Genomic DNA, 16747 nt, shown 5'->3' on the forward strand with positions numbered 1-16747 from the left:
GACTGTCTTTATATTATTATCATCCTAAATAATCCGTAGTAAAAGAACATTTTCATTCGAATATTTTCATTCACCTGGAATTTACGTAAATTAATTCGAAGAAGTTTGAATTTACATAAAAATCCACAGTCCACCTTTTACGCGTTTCAATTGAATACTAACAATACACGTAGAATTTATATAAATTAATTTCTTAATTATTATACGATATCAAGCATATGCGGTTTATAACGTAGAAACGACATAATAAATCAAAATAACGGATTTCAGTTTTCCCATTTCGCAATTATTGTTACATTAAAGTCGTTAATACTAAAACCACCAGTTACATTAACTTTTTGAACTTTCTCTATAGAAACTCCAAGAGTGCGTCCATCGAGACTTCAATTGATTTATAATTCAGTTTGCGTATTGGTGAATCAATTTCTTTAATATCTTCTCAATGAAACAGCTATTATCTTTTTAATAACTGCAAAAAAGAGACATCAGGAGTGGGTCATTTTGATCCGTCTGATAGTTTTAATGTTAAATATCCTAGATGATTTGAAAAATTAATGGTTTCACTTGAATATTATATTGAAAGTATGAAGAAATCGAAAAAAATCTATTGTTACACTTTTTATAAGGATCACACATTAATGTCATTAAACGCTCGGAAGTTCTAGTGTTAATTCGTGTTACAGAAGTCCTATGGTGCCACTGTACGTCATAATTCTTCGAAAAGTAATAGATTTCGAATATAAAACTTCAACTTCGCGAAAGATCCTTGCGATTCCGATCGATTTGCGAGGATCAATGAAACTCGGCGAAGTAAACGATAATGACTCGTAGTTGGCCGCTAACGAACAAAAGAAAGACAACATGGTTTCCGTTGAGAGAAAAGCCAATAAACGAAACCCGAGCCGAACGACTCCGCGGTGTTTCGAATCGAACTACAATTAGTACGGAATTTATTTACCTTGAACAAAAGGTTCCCAGTGCCGCGGTGCGCGGTTGCCTTCGCCGGCTCTTTTCATCGTGCTCGTTAGAAACTCTAACAACGCTTATAATTAACCGTTTAATTTAGTACGAAAGGGAGGTAAAAAGGTCAGGGGTATTTACGAGGAACAAACTGTGAACAGAAGAAAAGAAATCCCGTAGGAATAGATCTCGAACAATTGAAGATTCCTTTCGATTTCAATTTCCTCGCCTTCCTTTCCACTTTTACAAATTCACCACGAACAACATTGTAGGGAGATTTAATTGAAATAGATCATAAAATATATTGTAAGCTAAATATTTACAGTGTGTTAGAAATATATATATATAGTTATAATTAAAAGCTACTATTAGAAACTATTGCTAATCCTAGTTCTAAAAGCCACTTAAAAAATATTGTTAAAAATTATTACTGAAAACTGTTACTGAGAAATGTTAGTAAAAGTTATGGCTAAAATTAGCAATTGATACTTTCAATTTTACAGCTTTCCTACATTCAAACACTGAAACACTGATTATTAACCTTCCATATAATCTTGATTTCCCTTAGATAAAGCGTTAATATTTACATACAACATAAATTCTATTACAAATGAAGATAATCATTTCAAGATTGTACATAGAATTGAAACGCCGAGTTTAATCGTCACTTCAGCGACGCGACGGGAAAACGATCCGTTACAAATGAGGCTCTTTTCAACGAGAAATGACGCACGATAAATACAAAAGATCATTTACTTGGGATAGATTTGTTGCGCGGAAAGACGGAAGAAACTCCCGGAGCGAAACTCGAGAGCGCATCGAACTTACATTTAACTTTCCCAGAAAGTTTCGAAGCTTAATCGACTCGGCGGAGCCGACTTATCTCGATGGTACACGTGATGATCTTTTGCAGCGGCAACCGCGGGATCGTACACGGTATTGTTCAGGGGGTCGACTAACCATTCTTGCAATTCTGCACACACGACGTGTTTTATGGTTGAGCGGTAGCACGTTTGATTCTAGTAGAAAATTGGTCGATTTCTATGTGTTACATGGTTTGCATTCCAATTTTAGCGCTAGACCAACTGAGTAGTCAAATCGACTTCGTTTTATTCTCCTGTAGAGATTCTAAGATTTGAGATTGAGATTTTCATTGACTGATATTTTAATTTGTGCATTACTAAGTCAATCTGTTTGTTCATTTCTCTGAGAAGCTCCTATATTTCTCCAATGATTGTAAAGAAAGAAATCAGGAATGGGTTAGTTTGACCTATTTAGTAGTTTTATAAAGAACCCCAATTGTGCCTCTCGGATTTTAATGACTTTCTTATAGGATAATAGCATACATATATCTAATTGATATAATTAATACCGTAACATGACATATTTTCCAATGTGAATCATTTCCAGAGGAAACGTAATATAAAAAATGTGCGTGCAATAAATTAGCCTTCATAAAACGCTGTTGATGTCAGAGCTTTTCTGTGTTCTTTATGTATGCATGATAATTATCACGTACGTTGATTTTTGTTTTGAAAATAAAATATTCGCAGAAAGAGATTACAATAACAAGATTTGAGCAATCGTAAAAATTGTAGTTAGCTAAACAAAGATTAAAGACGTATGTTTTACTTATTTCTGGGAGAATCAAGATTTTAAAACTTCCCTTGTTTACTTTTCATTATACAAGTTCTGAGCTTTCGTTTAACGTTTTCGTTAATACAGAAGGTACGAAAATGTTTCAAGAGAAGTACTTGAAGATACTTCAACGAGAGACGTATTTTCTCTCGAGAATACAACTCGCACACAGTATTGCGCGCTTAAACGTCTGTAAATCCTTCACGTATCAATTCCCATTCCTGCGGGATCACTAGCTTTTCCTAGAGAGGTCGATTAGGGAATTACGATTTCCAGAAGCTGACCAACTGCTTCATATATTCAACGGGACGTATGTATATGTTTCCCATCGAGAATTAATTTCGAACAAACTCCGAAAACGACACTTGAACGACGTTAACCAGTTAACTGTGTTCGACGAGTATACAAGTCATCGTGAAGCTTGACACGATACTAATTCTTTCAGCGATGAATTCTTCATTTTCTCACATAAACATGTAATTCTTCTCTGTTTCGCTTTGATCTTTCATTAAAATATACTCCACGTGCATTCGTCCTGCGTTCGACGAGTACACGCTCCATTTTTCGATTTTATTGCGCGATTTCGATATACTCGAGTTACAATCTACTTGTAATCAGTAGAAACCACCCAATTACTCAGAATCTTCAACGGATCATAGTATACTATCTTGGATCAAATCTGAAAATGAATTTGCCTTGAAATTGACGCAAGCGTAACAGTTACTCCCCAGACGTGCACACACTCGCGCGGAAATGTAACATAACTCTTGATAGTTGCTTTTGAGAGTAGAACTCCCTAACTGATACAAACCCGGAAGCAACTTTCCGACAAGTTAGCCCTCTAATAGCTCTAAGGTTCTACTCAAGAGAGTGATTCTGACGTAGATACATGCTCGGCATATAAACGGAAAAGACAAGGTCGGCCGGAGGACCGTGAAGTTCCTCCTTTGGCAGGTTCGAGGTTTTTTCAAATTTAATCAACCCGAAGCCGTTCCCGGCGCCGTTCATGAAAGATTCAATGACTGCTTTGCGGGCTGCCACGATGTCGTTCCGGCCGGAAAATAACAGTCGCCCAGCACCCGGCCGAGTCAAAGCAAACATTCTTCTCTTAGGCGACGGAATTGAATTGGCTCGTTAATAGGAACGAAACGGAATTGTTCTCTCTAATCAGAATAACTCGGGGATGGCATGCTTTTCTACGCGAACACATACATTGATGAAACATTTGTCAAAGTATTAAGTATTGGGCAATCTCGTAAAACATTCTGTCTTTTTCATATTTGTTTTATGTTTTAAATTAATTGACGCTAAACGAAATTGTTATAGTGGTTGCCTCTGCTTTGTAAGTTAAATGAATATATATTACAATACAACATAAACGATGTAATAATGACCAAACGTGAAAACACAACAGAAACTTGAACGGAGCAAAATAAATAAAAGTGGTTATTATAAGAAGATTTTTAATATTTTTAATATATTAATTTATCAAGAGTTGATATATTAATATTTGACAAATCGGTTATTGACAAAGCAAATAAGCTTTTTCAGGAAGAAATAAACAACAGAAAATGCACATATTTACGATAAACAAGAAGCCATTTCAGATGAGTATATAGCAGCCTTGTTGTGTCACTCGCACACGAAAATAATAATATAAGAAAAATGTTCGATAACGTATTTATGTTGCGACCTAATAGCTTAATCAAAATCGAAATCCTTCCCTCACAACTAGTTCCATAACTATGAAATTATCGAAGTTTCACTTTATCGTTAATGATCTGTAATTCTACCTAGGAAACAAATTATTTTAATTAGTAATTATATTATTCCATTGAATCATTATTATCTTAATTAACAAAATTCGAATTTCAAATCAATTTGAACCTACATTTTCCTAAAATATCAAATAACCAAGCTGGGAAAATTAACTTTTCCATTAAAGTTGCGTGGGACGAGTAATATTTATTTTATTTGCTAAATTTTGAAATTTTGGCTACTTCAGTAATATTCGACAAATGGGGGCGTATTTATGAAACAAATATAGTTGATTTCATATATTTGTCAACACCCACTATTCTTCAGAAATTTGGAGCAACCAAAGAATTTCAAACATTCATACCAATTTATTAAGCAAAACTAAATTGAAAGGAATACCGTACAAAACGTCGATTTTTCCGTTGAAATATTTGTTACGGTATTGAAACTATATAACCCTTCGTTCTCGAAATTTCGTTTGTTACATAGATACGTGACTTTTATATGAAACATTGATTAAATGTTCGACTGTATTGAATACCGTAGAAATAATAGAAGAATCAAGGAAGAAAACCGTTTTATTTCAACATTTCACGTCTAATTAGAGCGCATAAAATTTTATAACGAATATCGAATTGTAGAGTAAATATAGGAGAGATGCCGCGCTTTTTCATTAAAAGCAGACAATAACTTTGTTTACCTGATAAACAAAACAATTTATTTTTTCGTATAAAAGACCGTCCATACGCTTTAATAAATAAAAACCATTTAAAATTTGTTTCAATAAAACCAAATAAAAATAAAGAGGAAAGAACAGTTGGTAAAATGGCGTGTATCCCATATTACGTGAGAGAGAATATGTAAAGCCTGCAAGATATATGGAACCATTTTCGACAATAACAAAATTTAATACAATGAAATCTTTTTTCATTGTCAAACAATTTTCTTAGCGTTCTATGCATATGTTTTTGAACATATTTCCTCGACATTCTCGAACAAATTCGATCATAATAATTATTATAAGACGTTCACAACGCTTATTATCTCATGTCGTTAGATTTAAGAAAATCTTTAAAAAAAATATGTCGTAAATAAATAACCCTACAAGTATTGTAGTTATTAATTAGTGAAGAACTGTATCACATAATAAAATAGTTACTTTATTCTGTTTCTTTTGCACTTGTAAAAGATAATAATCTTTAGGACACGAAAAGTTGTGCAAGTAATTTTCCGCAGAAACTTCGCTTTAATGCTTTGTAAAAACAGCACGTGCAGCGATTGCCGACGAAATAATATCTTTTTATCACAGGCAATCAAGTAACGTAAAAACAAAACCCAATTGAACCGATTCCCCCTCTCCATCTAGAAGCTATAACAAATGTGGCATCTCTCCAACGTATACCCTACAATTTTGTCACGTCGAATTAAATGGCAAATCAATTGAAATCCACACAATCGTAGACTTCTGTGACAGACTGTACACGGTATCAAACGACGGAAAGTTAACAGTGAAAGTACCAGATGATTTCTTCTTTTTGCAATTATTAAAAATGTAACAGATGTTTCTCAGAGAAACTACACTGGGCCACAAAATTTAATTATTTCTTGTTACAGAAATTTTAACGAGACATCTTAATGGTATTTCTCATAGTAAATTCGAATATGTAATCCGTTTTTCTCCATCACCCAGAGTTTTTGAAAAAATCAATTTTGAAAAACTCAGTTTTTCGACTTTGAACACTTGTTGTGTCTTAATTATAACAATTTTTCAAACTTTTCATACACGGTATTATTTTATGGACTTTTCTGAATACAACGATGTAAATTATAATCGATTTATAAGCATTCAAACATGTTTGAATAATGTTGAAACACAAACCGGGATCGAGAATATTTTTCACCCTTAATTGAAAACGAAATGTGTTAGAGAACTTTTTGCAAACGGGATATTCGTAAACTTTGTCTCTATTTCCAATAAATTATTAATGACAAAGTAGTCGTGTCGATCATAGTTGAAAAATAAATCCCAGGGCAAGAGGTTAAGGATCCGAGTCAGGCGAATAAAGGTGAAAAATACGAGTAAAGTCGTCGCCGGAGGAAACTCTCGGGCTTTAATTAACGTAAAATCCATTAAAGTGACTACGCGTCGGGCTTTCATCCGAGTTATCGCGATGAATACAGGATCGGGATCGTTTCGACGATTTACGTTTGGGAATCGGGCAAAAGTCGCAATTCAGATTACCGCGATCGATGGGAAACCCTCCCGCACCCAGATATATCCGCGGCGGCGAGTTTTGTGCAACGCGGTGAAAACGAAAACAGAAACGGAAAAAAACGAGAGAGAACGAGAAAGAGGAAGAGAGAGAGAGAGAGAGAGAAGAAAGAGAAATGGTCGACGACGAGTGGAAATCGTGACTGCGAGGCCGCTGTAAACACTCTTCGGATAACCGCGCCGAATCGCCGGGCGCGCCGCCGGGCAACTTGTTTGATTGAACGACGAATCACCTAATTCAATGGAATGATGAATTGCGATAACGATTCGACGACGTGTACGCGACAACGACGAAATGAAACGTTTTACTGGGAATGAAAAGCGAACGGGACACTGCACGATTCGCAGATACCTGTGAATTATTATTTCATTTTATTCGTGTTCTGTGTATCCTTTTTCATCGTATTTGTTTCTTCCCCTTTGCTTTCTTCTCTTTTCGATTCTATTTGATGGGAGACTTGCGTTATTGGATATATGGTTTTATTGAATGGATTGGAATAATAGTTTGACTACTATTTGCGAGTTCTTAACACGTTAATTGTGGAATTTCATTTGAGAAATCTCTCTTTTGCGCGCAATAACATCAGAAAATGAAAAGTGTAAACGCGTCGAACGCAGTTAACTGATTAAAATACAGTATTTTTAAAGTGTTAGTCGAGTAATTAAATATTAATATTATAATTAAAAATGTTGATAATTAATAATGGTTAGTGTTATTAACTCTTGTTTCTGAGTTCTTGATAAAGGGTATATTTGAAAATTTCATAAATAAAATAAGCTTTTGTATTTTTCAATGTTTCTGTTGCCAATTGTTTGTATCTCTTTGATCTGTTTTAACTAATTAAGTAGTAAATAATAGTGGAAATAAATTGTAGATTTTTAAGTGAAATAATATTTTTTTAGTATTGCAATGATTGGAATTAAACGGACATTTACTTTTTTCATGAATAACTTTAATTATTGACATATTAGCACAGATATTACTGAACTTGTTCATAATTTAAATCATATGCAAAGTACCAATCGATGACATTGTGGTAAAACATTAATACCACGATTAATAGGCTTCACTCGTTCAAATTTACATAGCGTTGATATTATTATGCGCATAACGAAATTGCAATAATTATGAACAATACGGTATCAGTAACCATATTGTTAATTATATTATAGCAAAGCGTTTACTCGTATGATTGAATTATATTCTTAAATACTGGAATTTACATGCATTATATCCTTAGAAATCGCTACCTACTGTAATTCGATTTTCCTAATTATATTCTTAAACGTTAAAATTTCCATATATTATATACTCTATAAATCACTGTCTACTGTAATTCTTTTTTCCTAATTATATTCTTAAATATTGAACTTTCCATGTACTGTATCCTTAACAATCACTATCTACTATAATTATTCTCTGAAACATTGAAATTTACATATATTATAAGTTTTATAAATCACTATCTTCTTTCCATAACTGTTTTTCCTTCGACGACAGTTTAACAATAGTTCAACGAATTCGTTCACGACAGTCTGAAGTATCTAATGCAATCCTGCTCTTCAACTAGCTCATATTCAGACTCTAGACTTGTATTTGAACCACTTCCTCTACACGGGATTAGAATGACCAACGATCTTGATACCGGAACGAAATTGAAAAAGAAATTGGAAAACCCAGAAAAGTGTAAATCGTGAATGTAACATTCTGCCCTATCTTTGTGGATGCGTTCGGGGCTATTCATCTTGCCCACGAACGGCATGGAACTGAAACAGCAATCCAGATTACTGCAGCTAATAAATTCCCTGCCTAGCTGCCGCGCACTGCAGTGGCCCCCGACGCCCCCGTTCGAATTCAACCGATGAAAATACAAAAGGAAAGGAAGAAAACGAAACGGTGCACTTATTATTATCGTTGAAATTATCGTAAGCAAGGGTCGAATTAAACTGTTAACCCCTTCGCTCTCGAGAATATTCTTCGTTACAAATATTCATTAGTTTCTCATGAGATATCGATAATATTAGAACTAATATAAACAAGATTTTACATAAATGGGACCACTATTTTACTCCCAAGTCTTATATGATATTTAATATTGAATTTTCAATTTTATCAGTTTGCTGAGTTGAATCAAATGACGACTGAGAGTCACCTCTCGAGCACTAAAGATTAAATCATTTTTTGTGTTTTATGTTACCTTTGTATTCACGTTAAGATTTTAATTCTGTGAATCTTCTACGATTCCAGTGTTGGGAGTTGCTTTATATCGAATTAATAAAAGTCCTGAAGGATCATTGCTTCAATTAATTAAAGTAAATTAATTAGTTGAACACGTTGTAATAATTTAATACGGTAAGTCGACAAAAGCAATTCAGACGAGAATAAGGATATTGAATGTTTCATGTTTTTAAATGGAAATGGAAGGGAAAATGGATATTTATAAAATTCAAAGAGAATTTTAAATGGAAGTTTAGTCGCGAATATACCGGAATGTAGCGGGAAAAGTAATTCAGTAAGTATTCGATTGGATTGCTGCGAATCAGAAAGTACTCTTTACGTAAACTCGAAATCTCGTATAGAAAAAAACAAGTTCCGATGGGATGTCTTGTTCGTGCAGTGCTCTTCATTTATTTCGCATCAATTTAAACTTTTATAAAAAGTGTGCAAACGAAATAGCGGAATTTATAATAAATTAAATGGAAGATTACTGAATTCATTTCTATGTTTAATAACAGAAGAAAATAATTATTTACAGACAACATTTTTCTAGAAAAATTAATTAAATATTGTATATGTTATCTGTGTTTATAACAACAATTCGTAACGACAATAAACGAAGCCCTTTTAATAAAGGAGGATATATCGTAGACTAGAAAAGGTTTCACTTATATTAATTTTTGAAATAAAAGAGGTATTAAAGTGCATTACTTACAGAGTAAGCCAATATTTCATAAAATTCAGAATATTAATGTAACGCCAAGGAAAATTCTCTAATTATGTAACATCGAACATTCATTTTCAACGTAAAATATAAACTTTGCTTTATTTTAGTGAACCAAGGAACCACAGTTCATAAGTCTTGGTCTGACCATAGTCCGACTTTATTCACTTGACGAGAGGCGAGGGAACGAATGAAATGTATTCTTTACGAATTTTACAGCTGTATGGCTGCTGTCGTTGACAAATAATCGGGGTACAGTATTTTCGCACTTCACGGTATTCTCCCAAGAGGGATTGACACTCATTCTTTAATAAATATCTCATTTTCTTTATGAAGCACGGAAGTGTTTCAGACGTTAACTGAATACTAGGCATGCACAGTGTTCACACGAATAAGTTATGATTAGCCCTGGTTTCTACACTTTCAAATTTTATAAAAAGTGAAAAATGTTTATATTTATATTTACATTTATATGTACATTTATATTCATATTCATACTTTTATTTATATTTTAAAAAATATCTCTGCATACTGTATTTACCTTTTTGTCAATCATAAAATAAAAATCTTGTTTTTATGAAAATAAAATATCAATCGTATAAGCCGATTACTGGAATGAACTGTGTACATTTTCTTCTATAAAACACATGCGCCATTAATAAAAAAAATGTAACGTTACTTAACGTTAATATTACATTTATTCACATATTTATTTACCTTTATGGACATTTATTTTATCGTTCCTGAAAAAATAGGGGTCGATTCATATAGATATTAGAAATCAAAGCTTCCAAAATTGACGTGAACTTTTTCTAAATAATGTTTATGATATTTAATATTCGTCAAACTATCGGGTTCCATAAATATAGTGTTAAAAATTACTTTAGATTGAAACACAAAAAATAGTAATATACTTAATAGTGTAGCAAAATGTCAAAATGGGAAAATAACATACTAGCAAACTAGCAAAATTGCAAAATTACAAAATTGCAAACTAGCAAAAGTGGAAACTACCAAACCACCGAGCTACGAAATCACCAAACTGTCAAACTATCCAACTATCAAACTACTGAAGTATCAAAGTATCAAAGTATCAAAGTACCAAAGTACCAAAGTACCAAAGTACCAAAGTGCCAAAGTGCCAAAGTACCAAAGTACCAAAATACCAAAGTTTCAAAGTACCAAAGTACCAAAATTCCAAAACACTAAAACACTAAAATACACTGGTATCGTCAAATGGAAACAACTCGCAGATCTCCGTACAAATACTTTTCCCGGTCACTCCACGCGTTATATCATATTTCACGAAGCAAGCGTACCATGATTTACGGGCAGCAGTATAGACACCAATTTGCCGCATATTTTCGGTGGGACACGGCGACGAACCCGCACAAACGCAGCGCCGGAAAGCGAAGAGGAAATTGCCGTCCGGCTGCGGACCCTCACAAGTCTTGTAAACTCTTCCGAAATTGACCGCGTTGTTTCGTATCGAAACCGACGCCCTTTGAGGAGCAAAAGCTCGGAAAATTCGACCACGGTGTAATGCATGTAACAAAGTACACGACGCGACATTCCTGTGACCACTTTCAGCCGCGTGAATATTTCATCCGGCTTGGCCAGGAAACAACGCCAAGAAAAAAAGAAACGTATCGACAGGTTTTTACACACATGGAGAATCTAATGTATGTTTCAGCGAGTTAACACTGGAGCTATCGAACGTTTGAATGCCTCAAAATAATTCTGTTCTGACTACTATTCTTGAACTCTTGAGAAGGAAAACTTTCGTGTAACATTCTTGGATTAATTAAATATTAATATTAGAATGCTATTAATAATATTAATCATTATCAAATATTACTATTAGTAATTGTTAAGTATTATATATTAAGTATTATTAATTATTAATACTAGTTTTTCCAAAAATTCAAAAATAGAGGATAGACTGCTATTATTCTGAGCCACTCATTTAATTATTCGCAGCCAATTTATTTTTCCTTATAAATATAGTGAATAGGATAAAAATATCAGACACATTTTAAAGCTAACAGACAGAGATATTATACATAAATTGAGGAATAAAAATATTCTGTTCCAATGTTTCAAGCATTCATGCATCATACAAAAATACTGGATATCAAACTTAATAATTTTGCTTCATCAAACCTAATTCTGAGAGAAAATCTCGAGAGGATTAATGTGATTGATATGTATTTCTCATAAAAATTCTACAAGTACATTTTTTCAAGTTTCTGCTGATATTCAATGCATTATGTAAGTGAAACTATTAATCCTTTAAATAACTTCAAGTATTTAGCACTTTTATTAGTAACTGCAAATTTAAAAAATCGGAATCAGTTATTTTGGCTGGTACGTTACTTCTAAGATTAAATCCCTTTTTTTGTTGAATAAATCTTTCTCGCGTCACCTTCTCTGATTGAATAAAAAATAGATGGAGGTATATACTAAAGGGATTTATTATTTAACGCAAAGACAGCGGTAGCGTCCTAAAATCATCCCAAGTATTCATTAATACTTTAGCTAGTTCTAGTTATTTTTATATTACCCGGCACAATAGAAAAAGTTATATTTTTGGGAAATTCCTGTTTACATTTTAAAGGAGATTTCCAAAATGACATCTATATTTTTGGGTGAAAAATATGTATTGATAAACATTTCTTTTGTTTATAACAGGAATGTAAGAATGTTGAATGAATAATAAGTATCGAAAGTACTAAGGGTCGTGTGACTTCTTTTTAAAATAATGTGTATTTAAACTCACGATAACCGTGGAGTGAAAGGATTAATATAACAACAGATTTTCCGATAAGTAAATCCCATTGTTCAGTGGAATTTAATATTCATGTTTTAGTTACTCGGAAGCAGTGCAGCTTGTAATAATATTGATCTTCATTCCGAAACACCTTCGCCCTTTTAAAAAAATAAAAGGCCAGGCAAATGTTATAAATTTATATCATGAAGCTACTTTATCGAAAATTTCTACATTATTTATTGATTCACCTTCCAACGAAGGGCGGTACAAAATTTTCAGAAAATAACACTGCACCGTCCTTTGTAAAAATATTGTGTTGTGTATTTTGTGAAAATTTGAAACAATATTAAGATACTTACTATAGTCCTTAACTCAATACACAAATAAAACGTTAACCAAATTCTCATATCCTTTTCCAATAAAAATTGGAAATCGGTTAAATCGTGACGAGATAAGATATCCGACAGCCCTTTAACCCTTTCACCCCTGAATATATATTCCTTCTAATATGAATTTTGTGAAAAAAGTTTACTACACAATAATCAACCAAAACACACGCACCGACAGCTGTTTAGTACTTAAGCTATCAACCACAAAGATCCTCGTACGGTACAATTTGCCTTTATTTTATTAACACGTTGAATGCCACACGATTTCATAGAGCAAAATACACAGAATGGAAAGAATATGATATTGAACCATTCGATTGAATTGCATTATTATTATTGCTCGTTCTTCCAGTTTAATATCACGAAACTAGGAAGCATTATTTGTAATATAGAAATGTTCTCAAATAATCATCGTTTAATTGAATGAACTGTAGTAATTCGATTTGGTTGGGAGTCACCGATGAACCCCATGGCATTTAACGTGCTAAAAATACAGTTATTCAAAGTAAAGAAAATGCACTATGTTCAGTGCAATAACCCCATTATTCAAGGTATAGCCTAAAACGCATCAGAAGAATAATTCGTAACCACTCCTCGTGTGAATAAAACTCCATTTACGCTGAACAAAATCGAATTCGTCGAGTGTGAGGTGTCGGACTGTCGGAATCGAAATTTTTAGAGCGTCGTGTACGTATATCCCGAAGGTAATCGTGGAGAACGACACGTAAGAGAGGACTATGGCTGCCGGCCATCGTCTGGCGGGAGACCGTCGTCGCCACATTTTCACGAACCCAATTTTCATTTAACGACCATCAGTTCGGAGGGCTCTCCCGGCCCCGGTTTCCTCTGTTCCCGGTGCTCCCTGGACAGGGAGGGCGAAACGAGGCGGAAATCAATGGCGGAGGCAAACCTGCGAAGTACCGAATTCGATTTTCGAGACGGCCGCCGCCAGACAAGTTCCGGTTCACCGTGCCCGAGGCGCGCACATGTGGGCTCGCGTATTCGGTACACCTGATTGCGAGCGATTCGCATTCGCGGAGACTCAACTTTATCACCTCTCGCGTTATAAACATTAACCCATTCTTTCTATCAGAATCTCCTTCGGTAACAGTCCCGCGGTAACATTTTATTAAATTGACATTAGAACTACTGAGGAATTAGATTGACTTATTTTCAAATTTTTTTAAAAATTGGAACAATACGATTCTTGAGACTTGGGGGTACTCCTTGTTTTGTAGGGTAGACCGAGGCGAATAGAATCACAGGGCGAAAGGAATAATAATAAGAATGTTATCTTCTCTACATTTAAACCAATATATCGTCAATTGTTTCAAACCGTTGTTTGTCACCAGCACGTGTTGGAATCGAAACGAACGAATTTGTGGCTAGCCTGAAATATGTTATTCGAAATTTCAATATTGCATTTATTGCAATGAAAAATTGATCCGTCATCGAAAGATTGGAGCCAGTGCAATCATTGCGGAGAGACGTGTTACGAAATTTGTGCTAATAGGTGTAGTGTTGCAAGATAGAGTATTTGACAAATGTGTCAATAATTGATTTCATTGTCATTGAATTGTACAATTTTGGATCAAACAAAAGATTTTTACAGAAAATTGAATTTCTGTTTAGATCTCTGAATGATCAGTGAAAAAGTAATAGCTAAAACTTAGAATGAAAATTTTCAAAAAGTTCCATTCTTTATAATATCTACATTAAATATTTTCATATATCTTGTAATATATTCCATGGCTCTGATAATGATTTTGGGTTATTATAACTTTCACTAACGCAGTAATTATAACGAAGCATATCTATTTATAACCCTTCGAACATATTATTCATGAACTTCGCAAGCAAGCCTACGCATAAAATTAAGCACCATTCGGAACCATTTGACCTTTCTCAATGAAATACGTTTCCGCCGTCGACTGTGATAAATCGAAATTTGATGCAATTGCGTGGGACTCTGTGCAGAATCTATAAATCATTATCTTCTTCTTTTAACCATAGAAAATACTAATCATTAACTATAGGAAAAACTAATCAATTCCCAACAAACAAATTCACAATGTCCATAAGATAAATTCTGCATGACAAATAATGCATAAGAAGAAATGTCACAAAGTATATTTGTAAAATACGTACGTATATATTCGGAGATACTAATTTAATTCTGGACAATCTAAATCGCGAAAAATAGCGACTCAATTAAGACACTACTGTATCATAATTAAATAACTCAGCGTCCCAGAATAATAGTGGTAACTCCTATTTCTGAGTTTTCGAGAGAAAGAATCTACAAAGTTGTTTTATCAAGTACGATTACGAAATAAATCACAGGTCAAGGAATCAATTTTACTCGCGCCACGTTTTGCAATCACGAAGCGATACCATTTACCAAGTAACATTTATAAAATTCGATATGCGTCAAATTGACGTGTTCTGTACACCTAGTGTTGGATCAAATTTTAATACCACTAATTAAACCTGTCACGGTATGTTTACTATTAACACACTGTTAACCCATTGTTTCCATTTCAATTTTCAAAACGCAGGCCAACATAGAATATTTCGAAAGCAAAATATTCAAAGCAGAAACATATATCCAAAGATTCATTTCAATTCATTATGTATGAATAAAGTTTATTAAAATTTATTTAGATTTCACTTTCATATTTAATTACAGAATAATAACCGGTGACATAGAATAGCATCTACATAGAATTACGGTCAACAATGTGTTAAAATACAATATTATTTTATACGACGGAAGAATAAACGGCACGTAATAGTATTCTATCAATCCAAAAGCATTTCGCGAAAGCTTTGTTATCCCGAGACTCGGAAATAGGAGTCGCGCCACTACTATCCTGAACCACTCAACGTATAATCAAATTTTCCAGGGTAAGATGGCAATCGGCGCGCCAAAAAGGAGAAGCAATCATCCCCGGGGAATCGCGACGGACGCTCATCAACGGTCAAACTGTTAAAGTGTAGCCCCGTCTTCGAGCCGGTTCAACAAGAATCACTTCCGGCCACTGTACACACCCACGCACAGCAATATCCGTGCGAGCTGTCCGAGGGGCGACGGCGAACGGGCCACGGCCGGAGCTACCGTGGAAGGTAATCAGATTTGCGCGAGAGTGATGGGCCCGGCGTTCCATCAGCGTTTACAACGTTTCTGTCTCCTTCCTGCCTCTCGTATGGCTTTCTCCCACACCACCCACCTGTGTCGCCTTATACTAGCCAGTATCGGGGCGAACGCTTACGCGCGTGCACACACGTCGAGGACGTCGACGAACAACCCTTCCTGCAGCCGCCATGTTTTACAATTCGCCCACCCTAATATCACCTGTCTATCTTAGCTGTGTGTTCTCTTGTCTGCCTCCTTGGATTCTGTTTGTTTCTCTCTTAACTTCTGCATCTTGTTTACTTTGTTATTGTTGATTCCGTATTCCTTTCGATTTCTGTAGCTCTCCTCTTGATTTGTTTCTTTCACTTTCTATTTTTCTTGACTTTACGACTACTGTCCTTTATTGCTACCTCTGTGTCCCTTTCTCTCTTCACTTTATGACTGTTTTCTGTTAGCTTTATGTCCCTTCAGCTTTCCCTCTTCTTCTTAACTTCATTCCCCTCACTTGACTTTATATCCCTTTCCCTTTTAACATTATAGTTTTTTTCTCTGTAGCTTACGTCTCTTTCTATCTCTAGCTCTATGTCCCTTCCGCCTGCTCTCTCTTCCTTCCTTAATATTATGCTTCGTTCTTTCCCTTAGCTTATGTTTCTTTCTCTTTTCTACATGTCTCTTTCCCTCACTTTCTCTCTTTCGTTCTCTCGCAACATCTTTTTCTCTTTCCTAGCTTATGCCCCATTCTTTCGTAACTATATGTCTCTTTCCCTCCCTTATCCCTTCGTCCCTTCAGCTTTCCCTCGCGCAACTTTATACCCTTTTCCCTCTCTTGCATCTATATCTCTTTCCTTCTCTCTCTCTCTCTCTCTCTCTCTCTCTCTCTCT

General features: G+C 34.6%; 2 protein-coding genes across 9 annotated transcripts in view; one reads left to right on the forward strand and one right to left on the reverse strand.

The window, feature by feature from the left end:
• Sytbeta (Synaptotagmin beta) overlaps nucleotides 1-16747 on the reverse strand; it is a 229780-nt gene that overhangs the window by 203333 nt on the left and 9700 nt on the right. The gene's annotated exons all lie outside the window — the stretch shown is intronic.
• LOC116427947 (uncharacterized) overlaps nucleotides 1-16747 on the forward strand; it is a 143187-nt gene that overhangs the window by 44984 nt on the left and 81456 nt on the right. For 6 of the 8 annotated variants that reach the window (XM_076368482.1, XM_076368481.1, XM_076368480.1 and 3 more), the window contains one exon: nucleotides 15636-15855. The exons of the other annotated variants lie outside the window; for them this stretch is intronic. The gene's annotated coding sequence lies outside the window, so the exon portion shown is untranslated. The remainder of the gene's footprint in view (nucleotides 1-15635; nucleotides 15856-16747) is intronic. 8 annotated transcript variants of the gene reach the window in all.

Source organism: Nomia melanderi, chromosome 6, assembly GCF_051020985.1.
Source record: "Nomia melanderi isolate GNS246 chromosome 6, iyNomMela1, whole genome shotgun sequence".
Lineage (NCBI taxonomy): Eukaryota > Metazoa > Arthropoda > Insecta > Hymenoptera > Halictidae > Nomia > Nomia melanderi.